This window comes from Pleurodeles waltl, chromosome 12 (genome assembly GCF_031143425.1).
Source record: "Pleurodeles waltl isolate 20211129_DDA chromosome 12, aPleWal1.hap1.20221129, whole genome shotgun sequence".
Taxonomy (NCBI): domain Eukaryota; kingdom Metazoa; phylum Chordata; class Amphibia; order Caudata; family Salamandridae; genus Pleurodeles; species Pleurodeles waltl.
The window spans coordinates 630,903,142-630,927,710 of record NC_090451.1 but is presented as its reverse complement, the minus strand read 5'-3'; positions in this window follow the sequence as shown (position 1 = coordinate 630,927,710).

Here is a 24,569-nt window from a genome sequence, read left to right as displayed (position 1 = left end):
CGCTGACTGCCTCGTTGCAGGTGCTGAACCAGATCACAGGCCTTTGCTCAGGTATGAGGGCGTCCATCTCCCTAGTGATTCAGAAAGGCAAGCTAGAAGCTTAACATGCTGTGCTCTAAATAGAACAAGCAGAGGGAGAGTAGAAACTGTTAGGAAATATGATAGCTTTATTCTTATGTTTTACTCTCCTGGTGACTATATCAATCCTACTATGTTGTATTGTTCTGGTTATTGCGGCTCACGCCTTATTTTCTAAAATACAGTCGTTTTATTAAAACATTATATAAAACTTATACTGTCTTTTGTCATTTGTATATGAGACCATATTGAAAATGAGAGAGTTGGTTTGGATCTGAGTGACCACGACTTCCCTGAGAAGTACCAAAGATGTCATGCGCTCGGCTGCCCAATCATCTCTTCCCCATGGGAGAAATGAGGCACTGCTAGTTAGCCGGAGCAACAACCGGATTTATGGTGACAGAGTCCCTTACACGTGGGTCAGACTCAGTCCCCCACACCGTTATCGATCCTGCTGCCTAGAAATCCAGTAGTCTCATTTAGGATAATGAGAGCCCACGCGACAGACCAAGCGCGCGGACAGTATGATGACGAGAGTAGCGGCAGCATGTTGGAAGAAAAGTGCGAGAAGAGTAGGGGTGGGACAGCCTTATTCCCCGGAGCTCCCACTCTCAGTACTGGGGGAAGGAACAGATGATAGGAATCTGGTGGGCTTTGGCCTCGGACCCTGGAGGAGAGCGGGAGTAGAGACAGTCGGAGCGCTGTTTCAAGAGGGGGTGCTGAGGTCCTTCTCGGACCTAATAGAAATGGGCGTCCCAAGGGGACAGTTTCTCTAGTATAGGAAACTAACACACATCCTCAAAGAGCACTGGGGAACGGTAAATGCAGAGCCCCCAACCCACAGAGTACTACACTTACTACTAACGTCTGGTGGGGAATCTCACTTAATAGTTAGGATCTACAGGTCCCAAAATGAGGAATCACTGGACGCACTACAGCCCCGAAGAGAACAGTGGAAAAAGACAGTGAGCAGGGAATTAACAGATGCGGAGTGGAGCAGGGCATTGGCCTATCCTCGGACGGTATCCAGAAACACCCGGTTGAGATACATACAGTATAACTACATGCACAGAACATACCTCACCCCACACAGACTGACAAGAATCTATGGGGGAACCCCCAAGACATGCCCTAGATGTGGAAATGTAACTGCAGACTTTGACCATATGGTATGGAATTGCCCAGAGCTCCAGAGGGGCTGGGCTGCGGCGCTAGCGGACCAGGAGCGGTTGCTAGGGGTGGAGATTGGGCTATCCCCGGCGTCATGCTTACTGGGTTTGAGAGCGCATGCGCCTCTAGGGAAAGTGAGGGGACGCTTCCTGGACCATGCACTTGTCCTCTATAGGAGACGAATCACGATAGGCTGGAAATCTTCCAGCTGCCCATCGGCGAGCGAATGGAGGCGGAATGTGTCAAGATGGGCCCGAGCAGAATTGCAAGTGCTGAAAAGTGAGGAGGCAAGGGGTATGCGCCAAACCCCCACTGCCCTGGCGTGGGAAGAAATACTCCTGAGATGGGTTAGTCAGACTAAGGAAGGGGGGGTGGCAGTGGAAACCCAGAGCGACTAATAGGGTAGAGCACAGACAATGGGACATGATGGGGGAACCAAGAGAAAAGGAGTGGAAAGAGGGTGACCAGGACCATCCGGAACAGGCAATTAAGGGGATAGGATGACTGAACCCCAAGAGACAGAACATGGATATTCCCGGCCCCCAAGCATATCTGTCTCGGTATGAGGAAACAGAGACAATAAGCATAGGAAGATACCGGCCTGGTCTCAATTGATTGAAAGAAGGGAGGGAAAAAAAAGAAGAACAAGGAAACAATGAGTAACACCCACCAGGGCTGTGAATGTAGTCTGTTTGAAATAGCGCCATCAAGTTAAAATAATAAGTAGTTTTAGAGAAGTTTGCGATACGGACAAGTGGGCACTCCACATTAAATACGACCACAGGATAGGGATGTACCCCTAAGACACCGAAACAATCTAGGCGCATTGCATCCCCAAGGAACCTATTCACGTCTAGGATAAGAAGAAATGTGGTGGGAGCATTAGAAAATAAAAGAGTATGCTGTATATTTAATGTTCAATTATATGCACTAAATGGAAATCTGTCGATGCCATCAAGAATGTTGCAGATGTAATGCAGTGAAAGTTAATTAATAATAATAAAAATATACGTAAAAAAAAAAAAAAATGAACTGGGGTAAGAACCGAGGGGGAGGTTGTATTGGGACTCAGGAGTGGGGGAGCGGCAAGGTACGGCACACTCAGTGGTTCAAGGTATGGGCATGGCAGTCACGTGGGTAGGGTGAACATGATGCTAATGGTTAAAAGAGGAGGAAATGAGAGGTCAGATCACAACCCACTGGGATCAGGGTGAGCTGCTGCAGGGGGTGGGGCTTCAGCTTCATTAGCAGTGTTCTGTAAAAACTGTAATAGAAGTGTGGCCCACTGTGGAGAGATGGGTCGTTTACGGAGTCCTCGCACCTTCTCATAGTGGAGGGTGTTTTCCTCTGCTGTTCCCCATTTCCAGACTGCCCCATGCCAGGCAGTCAGAGAGGGAGGAGTCGGGAAGCACCAATGCAAGTTAAGTGTGCGTTTAGCAGGGAGGAGCGCTAGTGAGAAGAATCAAATACATAGCCTCCCACGTATGGATGTCAGTGAGTTCTGTAGTGTGTCCTAATGCTTCGTGCACTGCCTGCCAGTAGTGGCGGAGAGCTGGGCAGGACCATATCATGTGCTGTAGGTTTGCCTCTGAGGATCGACAGAGTAGGCATTGCGTCCCTGCACGAAGGTAAATGTGATTAATCCGGAATGGGGTGAAGTAAGCACAGTGTAGCATGAAGAATTTAATATTTCTGAAACAGGAGTTGCAGGATACCATCATTAGTATTGTTTGTAGTACATGGTAAGGTGTGGGTTCTGTGTCCGTTACATTGCAGAGAGTATGACATATGCGAATGGGTCACCAGAAGGTAAGGAACTGTTGGGGGGAAAGCCATAATGAAAATTGTAGTTGGTCAAATAAGAGGAGGTGACCATTAAGAAAAAGGTCACCGGCAATGGGGATTAATTGGTCTGTCCAGGGAGCTAGTTCACTTTACATATAGTATCTGAGGAACCTAGGGAGGCCTACCAGTGGCATTGCGGGTGCGTATGTGTGTGTGCCTGCTGCTGTGAATAGTATTTTAGACATGGATGTGTGGGCCTCAACCACATGTAGGAATGGTGAGGGAGGGCAGGAGTCACTGGGAGAATAAGGCAGTGAATTGCTGGAGGCAACAAGATGCCGTCTGCACTGCCAGTATCCCCAAAGTGCCTGACAGCTGTCCATCGGGAGAGCTATTGTGTTTGTGCCACTAAGTAGTAAGTTTCAAACGATGGGGCCCCTAGCCCCCAGTGATCTATCGGGAGCTGGAATTTATGAAGGGCCACATAACATCTCCCATTACCCCTGACTAAATCCCCAAGCAGCAAGTCAAATTCTTTGAAGGAGCGGGGAGGGAGAATGGGAGGTTAGTGACGTGATAAAGTAGGCATGATAATGATAATTTTCGCCAGTGCTAAATTGTTCAATGGGGCCAGAGTAAGTGATCGCCAGAAATGCATTTGTGTTTTAATACCTAACAGAGCCATCCACAAGTTTCCCTTGTATATTTCAAACAGGGTATTATATGGTGGGACACTTAAATAATGCATAGCTGGTCCCTGCCAGTGTGGGGTTGTGCCTAGACCTCATATAAGGTGTAACGGATCAAGAAGAGGTCCAGGGTCACGTCCCTTATCCAGATAAGGAGGTCATCAGCGCATAACGACATAGTATATGTCCTATCTTCTAGAGGTATTCCCCAGTTTCCGCCCTCCTTTTGGGGGCGTATTGCGAGGGGCTACATGGCAAGAGTAAAAAGTAACAGAGAAATGGGGCAGCCCTGATGGGTCACCCTGATCAATGGGAAAGGGGCTGAAATGTAGTGCTCCAAGTGAACTGGGGAGGTCGGGTTGGTGTAAAGTAGTCATGTGTATGTGAGGAAACGGGGCCCGACTCCTATCTGAGACAGGACCTGGAAGTGGTAGTGCCATGATAGCGAATCAAATGCCTTCTCCAGGTCCAATATAAAAACAGGCTGCGCATGGGTGCTGGACTTTGACGTGGTCCTGAACGTGAAACAGCCGTGGTATGTTTTGAGAAGTGCTGTGTCCTGGTACAAACCCATTCTGGTCAATGTGGATGAGTTTGGGGAGTATTCACGCATATCTATCTGCAAGGATCTTGCCCAGGATTTTATAATCATCACTCCCTTCTAGTTTGATATTTAGTTAATAATAACAATAACTGGACACTTAGGGGGTCATTCGGAGTGGAAGGGGTGCGACGGGTGCAGTTGCACCCGTCGCGATTTTCAGGGTCTGCATGGCAGACACTGAAAATCTTGGTGGGGCCCTGTTACGGGGGCCCCACGACACCCCATACCGCCATCCTGTTCCTGGCGGCCGAAACCGCCAGGAGCAGGATGGCGGTATGGGGGTCGGAATCCCCATGGCGGGGAGGATTCCCCAGGGCAGCGGAAAACCGGCGGTACACCGCCGGTTTTCCGTTTCTGACCGCGGCTGTACTGCCGCGGTCAGAATGCCCTTGGGAGCACCGCCAGCCTGTTGGCGGTGCTCCCGCGGTCCCCGGCCCGGTCAGAATGACTGCCTTAATCATCAGTGTCTCAAACCACTGTAATAAAAGGTACTGTCTGTTAATACCCAAATCATTTATATTCATTTAATCAATAAATCCTGTGACTTAAGGAGGTGCAGCCAGGGCTCCTCCGTATGAACAACTTCCAACTGCCTGCAGTCTATAATTACATTCTAAAAGTAACTATTGCTTTGGGTTGTTTATTCGAAAAACAAATCCTTGATTTCAAACTCAAACAATATGATGAAGTGGACTCCAAGTGCTCTAAAAAGAAGAAAAATTAAGCACTGGTGAAGTCACTCAGTCTGGAGCTGCTAACGCTTGTTTGCAAAGCCAGTAGATATGCAGCCATCTTCGATTCTTATTTTGTATACTTTAGAAACTGATCTCACGTTGCACTTAGATGCAACGTGGCTGCATTCCTGGAATGATACAACAATAGGTACACAAAATATTAATGTTGTATCATTCAAAGATAGCTGAAAGGTTGCCTGTAAGCCATTTAGGAATTTTTCGGTTGTCTGAAATCAGCAACAGGACCACAGCTTCTCGGTGAAAGCAGCATTGAAATCCATGATTGAGAGTTGATAATTCCTCTAACTGCTTCTCCATGCACTTCAGGGCAGCTACATATGTACAATATCAAAATGGCGAGATGCAGAGCCACTGATGAGTTGTTAAAGCTCAGTAGTGGTGTGTGGTCAGCTAAGAATGTGAAGTAACACGAAGCAAGAGAGGTGCAGTCTTAATACAAAAGCGTGTCATTGCTCCTCTTTCACTCAGCTGCTGGAAATTAATAAATGATTCATTCAGAAACAGGCCCCTACGTGGTCCAGTCCCTGTAGGGCCATCTATTCAAATGCCTTTAGTTCCAATGACGGTGGAAGTGCTGGATTATTGATTAATAGGATGGGTGGAGCATAATGAGTTTCATTACTAGTGGAGGCAATCATATGAACCCGGCAAGGGGCTTGAGAAGCTAGAACACTAATTTTCAAAACAAACCAGGATCAAATTCCTTTGAACTAACAGGTACTCCATGTCAAGTGGGGATTGTTCCAGTAACTTAAGGAATGTAACTTTAAAGCATGTTATGTTTGTAGATTTGAAGTACGCACTATGACCCGGGAGGGTATGTTGGTGCTGAGCAGGTGTGAACCTAGGCACACGTAGGGCAAATTTGGACTACTTGAGAAACCAGGTCTTCAGCTTCTTGCAGAATTCAGGAAGTGAGGAGGATGCTTCTATGTGTAGCAGAAGGTTTTTCCATACTTTAGGAAAGATATAGGAGAAGACTCAACCTCCAGATCTGGTTTTCTGTATGTGTGGGAATTGTGCAAGTAGAAGTGAGAGGGGCATAGGCGTCTGATAGGCTTGTGGAAGCATATGTGATTGTTGAGGTATGCTGGACAAGTGTTATGTAGTGCCTTGAAAGTGTGAGTGAGGAGTATGAAATGTGCTAGTCTGTGAACAGAGAGCCTGTGGAAGTCCTTCAGGTGTGGTGTGATATGAGTGCAGTGTGAGAGTGATTGTGGCCGCCCAGCATAGTTATTGATATATAAAATGGATATCCATATCTCCTAGGTACACAGAAGATTCAGCGAATCCCAGCCTTTTCATAGCTGTTTCAACACTCATACCAGTCTGATAAGTACCATTTTAAGAGCCTTTGAAATATTGTTTTGATAAATCATATACACTTTAGATGTTTATAGCGTACTGACCCAACCCAATTATAAAATCTCTGCGGCAAGGTTAGTCTCATCCTACATCTCACTTGTACTAATAATAGGTCTATATTGGGGCCACAGATATACCAATTCACAATTTCAAGATTAATTTGTATGTCTCGTATCAAAGTGAGGTGGCATATCGCTGTAATGGAAATCAAGGTCGGTGAGACCGGTACATGGAGTCAAGGTGGAAATCTGGTATTTTTTCCAGTTAACCCAAAGGCCGAGGAAGCTGCCAAATCTAATGGCCGCTAAGGACTATTTTGGAAAAATGTATTAGGCATTATTGATGTATAGAAGTACGTCATCAGCACATAATGATAACTACAGGTTACAATACCGGAACCATATGTCTCTATGGAAATTCTGTTTGTGCAATGTTCACACCAGTGGCTCCAATGCCAGTGTGAAAAATAAAGGCAAAAAAACAGATGATGGACTGAATTCTGAAGAAATCAAACATTCACCCCCAGTCACTGATCTGGATTTAGTTGATCTTTTTTTGCTCACCACCCCACCCCAGTTTGGACCCAGACATATGAAAATCAGACTTCACCCTGCTCCTCATGGAAACAGTCCAGCCCGAATTGCCAGGCCAGGTTCTCCCTGGACTGTAACCAAGCATTCTGGGACCGGTTTTGAGTATCACCCCTCATCAGCTAAAAAAAATATGGACATTGTTTGCCAAGGAAGGGTACCTCAGGGATCCCTCTTTCTCTCCAACAGGTTCAGGATATCTGTATCTTTATTCCTTATGTCAGTTTTTGAGTGTTTTATTCCTCCATCCGGCCTGTTGGGTGAAAGCAAATGGCAGCTGCAGCTTTCCTCTCAGGCTGAGGCCAGCCAATCAGGCCCCTGCTTTTCCCCTGGAGCTGCAATTCCTCTACAAGTCAATCTGCGTTCCTAGATGTACACATTTCTTTTTCCTTTAATAACTTCAAAACTACTGAACAGATTTACACCAAATATCAACAAGCATTTACAATGCATCGGGTCTCGCGTTTGCTCATGTTAGAGCTGATCGCGTTGTAAACTCCTAACCCGACTTTTCACCTATCGGGCAAAAGTGCATTAATGTACATAACCCGAAAAAGTGAAATCAAGTAGGTAAAGCGCTGGACTTCTGCCAAGCGAGATCGGGCTCGTAAATTTGAGAAAAAAAAGTCCACGAGCCCAATGGAAAACAGCGAGCCTCGCATGTTTTCTGTACTTGGTCGCTGCGCTGGAGGAGGGCTTGCCACTGGAAAAGGCATGCCATATGCGTGCCTTCGACTAATGAAAGCAAGCAGATTTTATTAGGGAAGCCCACCAACCAATAAAAAACACTGATGTGAAGTTGACAGGGCTCCAAGCCCTTTTATAAATACAAAAGAGTCTCCCTGCGAAACGCATGTGTGTGCGCATGCAACGCAGGCTCGACCCTAAAAAGGGCTCTTACTGGTCCAACAGCAGGCTTTCTGTCAAATTTGGTGTAAATTCCCTCCAGCGGTTCGGGCTGTAGTCATGTCTAAAATCCCTATGAGAAATTGCATGGGGAAAACACGTTTTGGGACCCCCCTTTTTCTCGGACCCCGCTTGAAGAGTCACCCCAAAACTTTCCACATACCAGCTAAAGTGACTGGCATGCTAGTTTAGAAAATTTTATGAAGGTTTGTCAAACTGTGCCAAAGTTATAGGCAAAACAAAAAATGCTTTTCCTAAGGAAACTAGGCCCTAACTATAACTACCTACTGGCTACTGCCAGTATGTTATATATATATATATATATATATATATATATATATATATATATATATATGTATATATATATATATATATATATATATATATATGGAAAATGTCACTTACCCAGTGTACATCTGTTCGTGGCATGAGACACTGCAGATACACATGCTGTGCATTATCCTGCCATCTAGTGTTGGCTCGGAGTGTTACAAGTCGTTTTTCTTCAAAGAAGTCTTTTCGAGTCACAAGACCGAGGGACTCCTCCCTTTCGGCTCCATTGCGCATGGGCGTCGACTCCATCTTAGATTGTTTTCTTTCCACCATCGGGTTCGGACGTGTTCCTCTTCGCTCCGTATTTCGAATCGGGAAAGTTAGCTAAGTATCGATTTGACGGTATTGTTTGCGCTCGGTACCGGTTTAGTGTTAGTACATCGACACCGATTGTAGAAGCGCTCCGGCGGCCCTTCGGGGCTTCCACTCTTCAGCGGGGCCTGGTCGGCCCGACCGCGTCCATCGTCGAAACTCATAGACCGGACCCCCTTACGCTTCTGCCCGAATTGCCACGCTAAGTATCCTTACACAGACCAACACTTGGTCTGTAATCTGTGTCTATCACCGGAACACAGGCAGGATACTTGCGAGGCCTGTCGGGCATTTCGACCGATGAAGACCCTACGCGATCGAGGAGCCAGAAGACTTCAGATGGCGTCGACACCGGCCGAACAGATCGACGTCGAGGAAGAGGAGAGAATCTCCATTCAAGGATCGGACTCGGACGACTCCGAAAGCGAGCAGCCGAAGGCACAGCAAAAAACTGTGAGTAAACCTGCCCCGGCGAAGCTCCACTCCAAGATTATAAAGGCCAAGGGGATGCCACCGCCAACAGGCCATGGCTTTACCCAGGATGACCCGGATGCATGGGACTTATATGATGCACCGGTCTCCGACAACAGTCCCGATTGTTACCCGGCAAGGCCATCACCACCAGAGGACAGCACTGCATATATGCAGGTGTTATCAAGAGCAGCTACTTTCCACAATGTAGCTATGCATGCGGAGCCGATAGAAGATGACTTCTTATTCAACACCTTGGCATCCACTCACAGCTCTTAGCAAAGTTTGCCAATGCTCCCAGTCATGCTCAAGCACGCCAAACAGGTGTTCCAGGACCCAGTGAAAGGCAGAGCTATCACGCCTAGGGTGGAGAAGAAATATAAACCTCCCCCAACGGACCCTGTGTTTATAACCCAGCAACTAACACCAGATTCGGTAGTCCTGGGAGCAGCCAGAAAGCGGGCAAACTCCCAATCATCAGGAGACGCACCACCGCCCGACAAAGAAAGTCGGAAGTTCGATGCTGCGGGGAAACGAGTGGTAGCACAGGCAGCCAATCAATGGCGAATTGCCAATTCACAGGCTCTACTGGCTCGCTACGACAGGGCACACTGGGACGAGATGCAACATATAATTCAGCACTTGCCCAAGGAACACCAAAAACGTGCCCAACAGGTTGTTGAGGAAGGACAAGCGATTTCCAACAACCAGATAAGGTCTGCTCTGGACTCGGCAGACACAGCAGCACGGACAGTGAACACTGCGGTAACCATTCGCAGGCATGCATGGTTACGGAGCTCGAGTTTTAAACCGGAAATCCAGCAGGCTGTGCTAAATATGCCATTTAACCAAGAACAATTGTTTGGGCCGGAGGTGGACACGGCAGTCGAAAAGCTCAAAAAGGACACAGACACGGCTAAAGCCATGGGCGCGCTCTACCCCCCACAAACGAGGGCCACTTTTAGAAGACCACAGTTTAGAGGGGGGTTTTGTTCTCAAACCACAGAGCCTTCCACCTCACAAGCCAGACCCACCTATCAGGGGCATTACCAGAGAGGAGGGCTCCGAGGGTCATACAGGGGCGGACAATTCCCAAAAGCAAGGGGGAAATTCCAAAGCCCTAAAACACCCCAAGCCAAACAGTGACTTCAGTGTCACAAACCCCCAACACTCAACACCAGTGGGGGGGGGGGGGGGGGGGGGGGGGGGGCAGAGACTTACTGCATACTACCAAAACTGGACATACATAACTATGGACGCATGGGTCCTAGCCATTATCCAACATGGTTATTGCATAGAATTCATAAATTTCCCACCAGATGTCCCCCCAAGAGCACACAATATGTCCAAACAACACTTAGACCTGTTACAGCTAGAAGTTCAAGCATTTTACAAAAACAAGCAATAGAACTAGTGCCCAAACATCAAAAAGGTACAGGTGTCTACTCCCTGTACTTCCTAATTCCAAAGAAAGACAAAACGTTGAGACCCATATTAGACCTCAGAACTCTGAATCTCTACATCAAATCAGATCACTTCCACATGGTAACACTTCAAGACGTGATCCCCTTGCTCAAAAAACAGGACTACATGTCAACGTTAGATCTAAAGGATGCATATTTCCATATACCCATACATCCTTCTCACAGGAAATACTTAAGGTTTGTAATACAGGGCGTGCATTACCAATTCAAGGTGTTACCATTCGGGATAACAACAGCCCCAAGGGTATTCACAAAATGCCTTGCAGTAGTAGCCGCTCATCTAAGGAGACAGCACATGCATGTATTCCCATACTCAGACGATTGGTTAATAAAAAACAGCACTCAACAACAGTGTCTGCTTCACACACAATACGTTATAGAAACTCTACACAAACTAGGGTTCTCTATAAATTACCAGAAATCACATCTACAACCATTCCAATTACAACAATACTTGGGAGCAACACTCGACACACAAAAGGCGATTGCCACTTCAAGTCCATAAAGAGTACAAGCCTTCCAAAATATAATATTAAACATGCAACCAAACCAACACTATCAAGTGAGGTTTGTAATGAAACTTCTAGGCATGTGTCTTCATGCATAGCCATTGTCCCAAACGCAAGACTACACATGCGGCCCTTACAACAGTGCCTAGCAACACAATGGACACAAGCACAGGGTCAACTCCAAGATCTAGTGTTGATAAACCTCCAGACACACTTCTCGCTTCAATGGTGGAACCCTATAAATTTAAACCAAGGGCGGCCATTCCAAGACCCAGTGCCTCAATACGTGATCACAACAGATGCTTCCATGATGGGGTGGGGAGCACACCTCAACCAGCACAGTATACAGGGACAATGGGACGTTCAACAAAAACAACTGCATATAAATCATTTAGAACTGTTGGCAGTGTTTCTAGCATTGAAAGCATTTCAACCACTGATAGCCCACAAACACATTCTTGTCAAAACAGACAACACGACGACAATGTATTACCTCAACAAGCAAGGAGGGACACACTCGTCACAACTGTGTCTCTTAGCACAAAAGATTTGGCATTGGGCAATTCACAATCACATTCGCCTGATAGCACAATACATCCCAGGGATTCAAAACTAGTTAGCCGACAATCTCAGTCGAGATCATCAACAGACACACGAATGGGTGATTCATCCCCAGATCCTACAAGATTACTTTCTACGCTGGGGAACACCAAAAATCAACCTATTCGCAACAAAAGAAAACGCAAAATGCCAAAACCTTGCATCCAGGTACCCACACCCTTTATACAAGGGCAATGCGTTATGGATGAGTTGGTCAGGGATATTTGCTTACGCTTTTCCCCCTCTCCCACTCATTCCTTATCTGGTAAACAAACTGAGTCAAAACAGACTCAAACTAATACTCATAGTACCAACTTGGGCTCGCCAACCGTGAAACACAACACTGCTGGACCTATCAGTAGTACCTCACTTCAAATTACCAAACACGCCAGATCTGTTAACTCAACACAAACAACAGATCAGACACCCGAATCCAGCATCGCTCAATCTAGCAATCTGGCTCCTGAAGTCTTGAAATTTGGACACTTAGGGGGTCATTCCAACTTTGACGGGCGGCGGAGGCCGCCCGCCAAAGTTCCCCCAACAGAATACCGCTACGCGGTCAGAAGACCGCCGCGGTTATTCTGTGTTTCCCGCTGGGCTGGCGGGCGACCGCCAGAAGGCCACCCGCCAGCCCAGCGGGAAACCCCTTCCCACGAGGAAGCCGGCTCCGAATGGAGCCGGCGGAGTGGGAAGGGTGCGACGGGTGCAGTAGCACCCGTCGCGATTTTCACTGAAAATCTTAGTGGGGCCCTCTTACGGGGGCCCCACAACACCCCTCACCGCCATCCTGTTCCTGGCGGTCAAAACCGCCAGGAACAGGATGGCGGTGAGGGTGTCGGAATCCCCATGGCCGTGCGTGGAGGATTCCTCAGGGCAGCGGAAAACCGGCGGGACACTGCCGGTTTTCCCTTTCTGACCGCGGCCATACCGCCGCGTTCAGAATGCCCTTGGGAGCACCGCCAGCCTGTTGGCGGTGCTCCCGCGGTCGTTGACCCTGGCCGTCAATGACCACCAGGGTCAGAATGACCCCCTTAGACCTTACATAAGAATGTATGGAGGTCATTAAACAAGCTAGAAAACCTACTACAAGACATTGTTATGCAAACAAATGGAAAAGATTTGTTTACTACTACCACAATAACAAAATTCAACCACTACATGCTTCCGCAAAAAACATACACTTACAAAAATCTAACTTAGCATTCTCTTCTATTAAAATACGTCTCACAGTAATATCTGCCAATCTGCAGATTAAACATTCAATATCGCTCTTTCGAATCCCAGTCATCAAAGCATTTATGAAAGGATTAAAAATAATCATACCCCCGAGAACACCACCAGTCCCTTCGTGGAACCTCAATATTGTATTAACACGACTCATGGGACCACCATTTGAACCCATGCACTCTTGTGAAATGCAATACTTAACTTGGAAGGTAGCCTTCCTGATAGCTATCACTTCTCTTAGAAGAGTAAGCGAAATACAAGCATTTAATATACAAGAACGCTTTATACAAATACATAAACATAAAGTGGTTCTCCATACAAATCCAAAATTCTTACCAAAAGTTATATCACCATTCCACCTAAACCAAACAGTGGAACTCCCAGTCTTTTTTCTACAACCAGACTCAGTAGCAGAAAGAGCCTTACATACGTTAGACATCAAAAGAACACTAATGTATTACATTGACAGAACAAAACAGTTTCGCAAAACAAAACAATTATTTGTAGCCTTCCAAAAACCTCATGCAGGGAATCCTATATCCAAGCAAGGCATTGCTAGATGGATAGTGAAATGTATTCAAACCTGCTATATTAAAGCAAAAAGGGATCTACCTATTACACCAAAGGCGCATTCCACTCGGAAAAAAGGCACCACAATGGCTTTTTTAGGGAATATACCCATGACAGAAATTTGTAAGGCAGCCACATGGCCTACGCCTCATACATTCACAAAACATTACTGTGTAGCTGTGTTAACAGCACAACAAGCCACAGTAGGACAGGCTGTATTACGAACATTATTTCAGACGACTTCAACTCCTACAGGCTAAGCCACCGCTTTTGGGGAGATTACTGCTTACTAGTCTATGCAGCATGTGTATCTGCAGCTACATATGCCATTGAACGGAAAATGTCACTTACCCAGTGTACATCTGTTCGTGGCATGAGACGCTGCAGATTCACATGCGCCCTCCCGTCTCCCCGGGAGCCTGTAGCCGTTGTAAGTTGAATTAAACTTGTAAATTTGTAAATATATACTATTCTTATTCACATTATGTACATACATACTTACTCCATTGCATGGGCACCTTTACTATATACACAACTCCTACCTCACCCTCTGCGGGGAAAACAATCTAAGATGGAGTCGACGCACATGCGCAATGGAGCCGAAAGGGAGTGTATCTGCAGCTACACATGCCATCGAACATATATATATATATATATATATATATTTACACACACACTCAAACATGACTCAGCAACAGTCACAACAATACTGCCCCTCGTAATTCTTGAAAAATACTTCTGTATTTATAACTTTATCTCGCTTGCCTAGTCAGCTGTGACAGTACCTTGGTCTTGTACAGACCTTTGTCAGAACAGAAAATGTATTTCACACAAAATGCATATAAAAATAAAATTTCATACAGCATTCTAATAAACATTGAAAAAGGACAACCATTGTTCCATAATGCTATAACTAAAGACACAGAACAAATTCTTATGTGAAGACATATATGAGAAGAACAGGAATAGAAATAGAAACAGGGGCCGAACCAGAAAAAGAGGATCAATTAATCAATGATGGTGTTTTTTGCGAAACCTAAATATATAGCTTATGTTTAGAGATAAAAAATACCAATTAGCAAATGGCTAAATGTATATCTAAAATCCATGTGCACTTATGTAGATTCGTATATAACCTGGTTGACTAAGCCATCAGTTTTCTATTATGAATATGGATCATATGGGTTTATCTATATGATTGTTCCTATTGTGAACCACAGGGTGTCATTTTTGTTTAGCAAATATTTAAGGAAGTATACTGTTACGTATGGAAAGTTTTGTCGACTTGAGGGTCTGTATTATTTCTGTCTCAATCTCAACATAGATAAAACTGATCTTTGGGAACAAGAGCTCTCCATGAGACTAAGGGTCTCATTACAAGTTTGTCAGTCTGACCATCAGACCACCATGTTGGCGGTCCTGAAAAGACCCGCCATGTTGGCGGTCTCCCATACCACTCTATTATGAGGACCGCCAACCAAAAATGGCAGACGGCCAGCGGCCGGGAAAAAGACCGTCCGACCTCCCTTCACCCCAGCCCTGCGACCAACCACCAAGCATATTACAAGCACACAGCCACTGTGGCAGTCAGCCAATGGTTCACAGTCTGCAAAGTAAGAGACAACTACACACTGGATGAATCTGAAACCAACACAGCTGACACATACTGCCAAACTGGACACAACTGCAAAGCACACAATAAAACACACCCCTTCACACACCACCAACCTTTGCATCTACACTGTAACACCCAGAAGTAAGAGCAGCTATATATTGACAGCACAGAGATTAGACACCCCAATTTATTTCTCCATCCCAAAGAACACCCTGCACACACCCTTGACCATTCACCCCATATTGCACCTTCCCTGTTAAGCAAGTCCCTGGCACCCTAATTTTTCTTTTTTTAACCACCATTTCACAGTTGAAGAGTTAGGGGTCATGATGGATGAAATCATAAGAGTAGAGCCCCAAATGTTTGGGAGCACAAGGCTATCATACTCCTCACACTAGGAAAATTGAACTGTGGAACAGGACAGTTGACAGAGTGAATTCTGTAGGCTCCATTGTGCGCAAAATGGAGGACATCAGGAAGAGAAGAAACAACCTCAGGGGCTAGGTCTGTTCCCTGGTCTCCAGGCACCAGCTGCAGGCCAAGAAGACTGGCAGTGCCCCTCCCAGTGTCCCATTACAGCTACTACCCTAGAAGGAGAAGGTTCTTGCCATCCTGCATCCTCAGGGCTTGACAGGTATACCTGGGGGAGTTGAGTCTAGGAAGTCTCAACACAACAAATGTCACACAAATGGCATGTCATGCATCAACATAGGTGACCCTATGCTTCAATTACTGTCACTATGCTCACCAGCCCAGTGTCCACCCGTCCAAAGACTACCTTGTGGCAAATCACGTTTGAAGTGTACTGACCTGGGGAGATTATGGCCCTCATTACAACCTCGGCAGTCGAAACTGCGAGAGCCAGAATACTGCCAGTGCCAGCGGTATTTCTGGCTCCCTATTATGACTTTTCTGCTGGGCCAGGAGATGGTAACAGTGTTACCGTCCGCTGGCCCAAAGGAAAAGTCACATCAACATTGCTGCGGCTTGTAATAGAGCCGGCGTCAATGCTGATGTGCAGCTAGTGCTGTAGCACCCGTTGTGCATTTCACAGCCCGAAATGCGCGAAGGGGCTATGCCTGGGGGCCCCTGCACTGCCCATGCCGAGTGCATGGGCAGTGCACGGGCCCTCAGGGGCACCCCAAGTCCTCCTTACCGCCAGCCTTTCCATGGCGGTGTTTACCGCCGAGGTCAGGCTGGCGGTCGGGAACTCATAATCCCCAGGGCAGTGGTGCTTGCACCGCTGCCCTCGCCTGGCGGTATAGTGGAGGGGCCGGCGGTATGGCCGTGGCTATTGCGCCACGGTCCTAATAGCTGGCGGAACACCGCCAGCTTACCACCGGCCGCCAGGGTCGCAATGAGGCCCTATATCTGTACAGTGTGTGTAGTACAGGGACTGACATGACTAAAACTCCAAGCAGGCACTGTTCCAGTAACTACAAACACAACCACAGTGGTATCATGATACTAGACATCTGTAGTAACAAAGATCTTTAGCGGTGGACTCACCTTGTTTGGGGGGGAAGGGGGGGAGTGGTGGTACATTTGGACACTGTGTGTAGCATAGACAGTGACATGTCTGCATCGAGCAGCAGCAGGCCTTGGGTCTGTGACGCCAAACAACAGCACAGACTTCACAGGCTCAAATGCACATGTCTGAAATCACTCCAATGCTCTACACTCACCTGTGAGGATAACATTTGTCAAGTATTGGGTAGTAGAGAGTGGCCAGACTGCCAAGGCCAGGAGGCACTGTTTTTGTGACTACAAACACAAGCCCAGTGGTCACAAACCAAAATAAGCCTGTTTGTCAACTCTCAATTGAAGTCTACTTTCCTGGGAGGATACCATTGGCAGAGGGTGTGTAATACTGAGACTGGACAGACTGCAGCTCACAATAATCCCTGCTTCTGCCACTCCAATCACCAGAGCAGTGGTAGTGTAATTCTTCCCAAACACACCTGTTTGTTAACCCTCAAATGAAGTGTACTCACCTGGTGGGATAACATTTGAATACTGTGTGAAGTAGAGGGGCTGCGCTGTCCGCAGCTCCCAGGAGATGTTGTTCCTCAAACTCCTAACACCAGTTCAGTTTATCTCAGGCCAAATACACCTGTTTGCTAACTCCAAAATGCAGTTTAGTCACTTGGCGGGATACCATCTGTCTAGTGTGTGAAGTACAGGGCCGGGGCTGACTACAGCTCACAATAGGCCCTGTTTCTGTCACTACAACCACCAGACCAGTGTTCTCCTCTCCAAATACCCTCATTAGGTAACCCACAAATGAATTGTACCCACCTGGGAGAACACCATTTGCCAAGTGGGGGAAGTAGAGGGAGTGGGAAATAAATGACAAGATATGAATGGAAAGTCACTATTTCTGAAACTACAAACACTTGCCAATCTACCCATGTTTGTGAAATCTCATATGAAGTTCACTCACATGAGAGGATAACATTTGTCAGGTGATTGGGAGTATATGGAGTGACCTGACTGGAACTACCAGCAGGTCCTGTAACTGTTCTCCAAACACTAGACTAATGATTACTTGTCAAAATACACTTGCTTGATAACTCTCAATTGTGGTTTACTCTCCTGGGAGTGACCAGGATACAGATCATGCTCAACTCAGAGATTTGTCTGCCTACCTAGCTCCATCTTGACATGCTAACCCAAGATGAAACTAGTGAGGACAGAAAGGACACCTTACCCAGTGTGCCACAAACCGAGCCCCAAAGCCTCAAGATGCATCACCAGAATGGAATTGGCAGCAGACACATTCACACTTCAATTACCAGATGATCACTCCAGTCACACATACAGCAAACTCCTGCCTCTGCCTGCATCTCAGTCAACTAAGCCACAAAAAGGCCAAAGCCATATCCTGCAGACTGCTGTCCTGCCAGGACTGGTGTCAAAATGTAATTTCCAAGCCATCCTCAAAAGGGCAAATGAGCTGCACATCACATCGGCTGCATGGGTCAAAATGAATTGGCAAGCTTCACACATGTTAAGCCAAAACACCCAAAATGATATGGTCACTTGGCACAATTGGATCAACTGCAACTTAACTTTGAACAAGGTCTTTGCTTACTCCAACACTAAACTGTTGCAGGTAGATGTCACAATACAACCAGAACCTTTGTACGTTTCATATCAAAAAGTCGACCTGTCATGGGGCACAGAGAGGAAACTGCCAACCCCCCTCCCAATACCTCCCTATGAAGCACTCAGTGAGGACAGCACTCCTGCACTGCTGGAGGTGGAGGATGCCCCTGGCTCATCTGGGCAACCTAGTCCGATGGCTACAGTGAGCGTCACTGTGCCCACATCAACACCTCTCAGCCGGGTTGCCTCAACCTCTTGGGCAGCCATTCACCCCCCAATCTCTGTACCAAACATTGTGTCGACAATCTTGTGTCCCCCAGTCCTTTATCCTGAGTTGTGGCGCAACACTTTGGACAATGAGGGTCCAGGAACAAGTGGGAGAGGGCAACCTGTCTCAAGGGTACAGGCCTGTGGGGGTGGTGTGCGTGGGAGGGATGCTGTGGGCCAGCACGGTGAGGCCACTGGGGCTGCCGTCCAACAGGACACCATCAGCCACGTCTTTGGGGTCTATCAGGAGTCCCAAGGCGTGATGGACCAGGTACTGAATGAACTCCAGGAAAGAAACAAGTTACTTACCTGTAACTATGGTTCTCCAGTATTGGAAGCTTTCATAGATTCACATGCTTGAATACTTCCCCGTCGTCGAGATGTGAGTCCCCGGTGTAATATAAAAGCTTTGCTTAAAAGTATATATATATAGATATATATATATATATATAAATGTAAATATAGGATATGTATTAGGCCCTTGGCTTAGTAGGATGTTGCAGTCCTTATGCATACAAAGGACCAAACTCAGAGTCAACCAATCACAACACACCACCCTCTAGAACCCTCAGGTGAGGAGCTGCCTTCCCTCAGATTTTCCAAGCACTAGCGCTGTAATGTGGATACTACTGAGAGAATGAAGGTGAGCTCCCCAGGGGTGGCGGGTGGGTTGCATGTGAATCTATGAAAGCTTCCAATACTGGGGAAACATAGTTACAGGTAGGTAACTTGTTTCTTACTCCAGAATAATCTGTTGTGTGTGAACTTTAGAAAGGGTTCTTGGATTGTAAATGCTTGGATTTCGCCGACTCTACGCGCGGAGGTAAGGGCAAGGAGCAGCACCACTTTCCACCAGAGATATTTGATATCCACCCTGTGTATGGGCTCGAACGGGCTCTTCATCAGTTGTCCTAAGACTATGTTAAGCTGCCATGCTGGAGGAGGGGCTTTCACTGGAGGGAAGGATCTCAAGAGACCTCTCAAGAATTGTTTTACAAGTCTTTGAGACCAATGAGATGGTTTACCGGATATTCTCCTGTATCGAGAGATGGCTGCTAAATGAACTTTGATGGACACAAAGGCAAGGCCTGAGCGTGCTAAATGAAGCAAGTAAGGTAAGATTTCCTCCAGGGCGGAGGATATAGGATGCATATTGTTGGAGTTGCATCAAAGACAGAACCGCTTCCACTTTAGCCGATAAGTTTTGTTTGTGCTATCAGCTCGGGCTTGGGCAAGGATGTCTTTACAACCATTGGAGATGTTCAAGTGGTGGAATTAATTGAATTCAGGAGTAATGACGATAAACTGAGAGAGCTGGAGTCCGGATGTCTCACTTGGCCCTGGTTGATGGTGAGGAGCTCGGGAATCGGCTTCAAACAGCTGGGAGGCCATGCGGATAGCAGCAGAAGCTCCGTGTACCAAGGTTGATGTGGCCACCGTGGAGCAATAAGAATTATCCGACATGGTTCCGACTTGATCTTGCTGATCACTCTTTGGAGGAGAGGAATGGGAGGAAAAGCGCAGGCATAGACTCCTGACCATGCTATCAAAAAGGCATTCCCCCAAGACCCTTGTTGGTAATTCCAGCTTGTGTAATACTGGCATTTGGAATTCTGGGAGGTCGCGAACAGGTCCAGGTTCGGCTTGCCTCACTAGAAGAAAATGCTGTCCAGCGTCTTCTTGTCCAGTTCCCATTCGTGAGGAGATGTTTTTAGTCTGCTGAGTGAATCTGCTATGGTATTCTGGACACCTGAGTCATGCTCCGCCCTTATGTGCACTGAATGGTGAATGCACCAAGTCCAAATGGATTGTGCCTCCTGGGACAGTAGCTGTGAGCGAGTTCCTCCCTGCTTGTTGATGTAATACATGGTTGTCGTATTGTCCGTTCGGACAAGCACCACTGATCCACAAATTCTCTGAAGGAAGGCTTGCAATGCTAAGAATACAGCCTTGAGTTATAGGAGGTTGATATGAAGAGAACGGTGAGAATGGGGCCACATGCCACTTACCTGAAGGTCTTGGAGGCATGCACCCCATCTGTCCATTGATGCATCAGTCGTTATGGTTAGCGGAGGAATCTGAGCTGAAAATTGCATTCCTTTGGAAACATTTGCCGATACTGTCCACCAGTGGAGTGAAGCTATCATTCGTGGAGTTATCTGCAGTATATCCTTGAAGGACCCCTGACTTTGGTTCCATTGGTTGTCTAGCTTCTCTTGAAGTGGACGCATACGAAGGCGACAATGTGGAACAAGGTCTATACAAGATTAAATCATTCCCAGTAATGACTTGTAGCGTCGGACAGAAAGAAACTTTCTTTGTTGTATTGTTTTCGCTAGTGTGATCAGCTTGTCTTGTCTTTCCAAAGGTGGATAGGACTTGGATTGTGGTGTGTCCAGTATAGCACCCAGAAACTATATAACTGTGGATGGGAGGAGCTTTGACTTGTCTTGGTTGAGAGTGAGGCCAAAGTCCTTGAAGAGACGCAAAGCTGCTTTGACGGACCTGCGTGGGAGAGTATGTCAGGAGCCTTTATCAATCATTCATTGAGGTAGGGAAAAATTGGGAGGCGGTTGCATCTTAGGTGCTGTGATGGGAGCTAAACATTTTGTGAAGATCCTGGGCGCGGATTTCAGTCCGAAGGGAAGCACCTTGAATTGGAAATGCCTGCTTGCTACCCGGAACCGTAGAAACTGTCTGTGATTAGGGTGAATGGGTATATGGAAGTAGGCGCTTTGAAGGTCTAGGGACGTCATTTAATCTGTTCTGTTGAGGAGTTGTAAGACGTCCTAACGTTACCATGTGGAAAGAGTGTTTCTTTAGGTACTTGCTTAGTTCTCTGATGTCTAGGATTGGCCTCCATAGACGAGACTTTTTTTGAATTAGGAAAAAACTTGAGTAGAAGCCTCTACCCCTTTGTGAATAAGGTACTTCTTCGATTGCTCCCTTGCTCATCATGATCTCCACTTCCAAGATGAGCAGAGGTAGGTGCTTCTGATGCATCCGGGAAGGTGGTGTGACCAGAGGCATCCGTGTGAATCCCAGGAGGTGGCCAAATTGTATTATATCTAATACCCATCTGTCGTTTGGCATTTGATGCCAAAGATGTAAGTGGTGTCTAAATGGGGAAGAACCAAGAGTAGCTGGGATCTGACACCAGTCATTGTCTACGGAAGGCTTCCTTGGTTTGTCTTCCTGGCTTTCCTCTGTGAGGAGGTCTATTGTATGCCGCCGTAGGGGGCTGTCTTTGTTGATCCTGGGGCCTAGATGTGTTAAAGGTGGAGGAGTAAGATGGATACCTATACTGTTGGTATCAGCAATGAAAGGAAGGTTGTCCCCTGCCTCTAGTTCCACAAAAGGGCACCTTCTTGTACTGCAGAGCATCAAGCGATTTGGCGGTATCAGTGTCTGATTTAATCGTCTGGGGGGTGTCATCCACATGCTTCCCGAAAAGTGCTTCTCCATCATATGGGAGATCTAAAATATTTGGTTGGACCTCCGGGCAGAAATTAGTTGCCTTTTACCACCCTTGATGCCTCAAAACTGCTGAGCCTGCTGGAAGTCTAAAGTCCAATCGATTATTTCTGCAGAGGATCGCCGTCCTTCCATCCAAACTTTTTTGGCCTCCGCCTTGGTAGTGTCCACAAGCTCGTCTAAATGCTGACTCACGTCAGGCCAAAGTTGTCTATCATACCTGCCAAGGAGCGCTAGGGCATTTGCGGCTCGCACAACAATGGCAGACATTGAGAAGAATTGCTTGCCGATATTATCCAGTCGTCTACCTTCCTTATCTGATGGTGTGGTTACAGGCACAGAAGGGTTCCTGGAGTGCCGCTGCGCCGCTTGTGATATTACGGATCTAGTTTTGGATGACCTGAAAGGCATGCAGGAGCATCATCTGTAGATTTATATTTTTTATCCAATTTAGGCAGCACCGCTGGTAATGTTGCAGGGCTACGCATTATCTGTAAACCTTGCTGCCAAACATGGTCTACTATTGGAAGGGCCCTGATGGTTTTCCTGTGGGGTTCCTTAAAATCATACAGGAAACAGTCTTGCTGAGCTGCACGCAACTGAAGCTCAAAAAGTATGGCTGCCCGTTCCAAAATGTTGTGGAAAGAACCTATATCTTCCAGTAGGGATTCCACCAATGGTGGTACAGGAGATTCAGGTGCCGGAAGTACAAATTCATCCCTCTCATCTTGTAGTGAATGAATCTCGCCATCTTCAGCCCCGTCATCTGAAGAAGTTTATGGATGAACCTGAGGGGAGCCCTGTGGTTGAGGTCTAAGCAGCACCTGTGGTTGATGAGGTTGCGGAGGTGCAGGCAGAATGATCAGAATCACCGGTTGTGGAACATGTGCAGGCACTGGCAGAAAATGTTGTCTATAGTCTCCCAACATAGCTTGGAGATCCGACACCAGACCGGAAGGCAATGGCACTGTTGCCGCTTAGGAGGCGGCTGTTCGTAATAGAGGTCACAATAAGAATCGTCTTCAGAGTATTCTTGACATTTAACCTCTAACTGGGAGGGGCTCCTAGCCACTCGAAACATCCCATCTTCCTCTGAATCATCCTCATCCAAAAGGTGTGATGGCAATAACCTGGACACCTTACTTGGGTATGTAATGGGTAGTGTCAAATGATGTTTTGATATCTTTTTAAAAGAGATATGGTCTGTAGATGACTAAGGAGGTAACGTCGACAGTCTCTGAATTGGTGTGGTCGTCGACGAGAGCTGGATTGTTGTCGATGGCAGAGGCGTCGACAAAAAATCGTCATACAGAGGCGTCGTTGTTGGCAAACCTGTCGATGGAAGCGTCGTTGCTAGTGGTACCGTTGACGGGGGCTCCGTAGATATGATCTCCGCCGACGAGATAGTCGACGGGATGATCGTCGACGAGCGTAACGTCGACGAAGAATGAAGTCGCGGTGTTATGCCATTAATTGTGTTTGACCACTGACCTTGTGTTTCACCACTGCGCATATTCGTTTTTCAATGTTCACCAGTAGCACATTACATGTTGTATTCAGTTTAGCTGCCTATTGGCTTTAACATGGCATTAGACATTACATTCTGTATTTAGTTTAGCTCCCTATTGGCTTTAACGTGGCATTAGACATTGCATTTTGTATTTAGGTTAGCTGTCTATTGGTTTTAACATGGCATTAGACATTACATTCTGTATTCAGTTTAGCTGCCTATTGGATTTATCAGGGAGTTCGACATTGTAGTTGGGACATTGCAGATGAGCTGTGTTTTTCCACATGGTAGACCAAGCTGTGTTTTTCGTTTTGTGTTCACACCGAACCCTGGCGTGATTAGAGAGCGTATATTTGGTGTTTTCCTCTCTACTCAGCCTCGGGAAGGAGTGAGGTAGGATATCTGGCAAATCTCCAATGGCTTGTTTTCTTCCCAACTCTGAGAGGAAGTGGCCTGTTAAGGCTTTTTCATTATAAGACGGTGTCCTTGGGCAGCAGCAAGGGGGAATTTTCCAAGACTTCAGTCAGGATCAGACATCAGCTGCCTGACCTCCTGTTTGGGCGGAAAATCTTTTTCTCGCAGTTGAACAGGAGTCATAAACCTGCAGGTATGAGAAAGATGACAAGCAGTGATAGGCCCTACAGTGATGAATTTTGACTTTTATTTTCTGCTTTGAAGTTATGCTATAATATAATCATATGTATTTGCTGTGTACTTTGCAATTGAGAAGTACTTTAATATATTTTGCTTTCATTGCTGTGACTACTTTTAAACGTGTTCTTCCAATCTACTAATCTCATCTCGCAGGAACCTAGTGGTGAAGTAATAATAATAAATGGCTTCTTTAAACTAAGATGTGCATTCCAGAGAAGTTTGTCAGCTCGGTCATAAGATAAGGAAAGCAAAACATGCGGTGACGATATGGGACGCACCGCCGACAAAGATGATAGCATCTTCGACGAGGACTCAGTTGAGGCTGCGGTCGACACAGAAATAGTGAGTACCGTAGAAGTTACAATTGATACCAGATCCATCGACGAGGATACCGTTGACGATGGTGCCATCGACAGTGCAGCTCCTGTTTTTTTTAATGCATGTTTGATGCATAGAGGCGGTATTGGGGGCTCAGAAAAGGTTTTCTTTT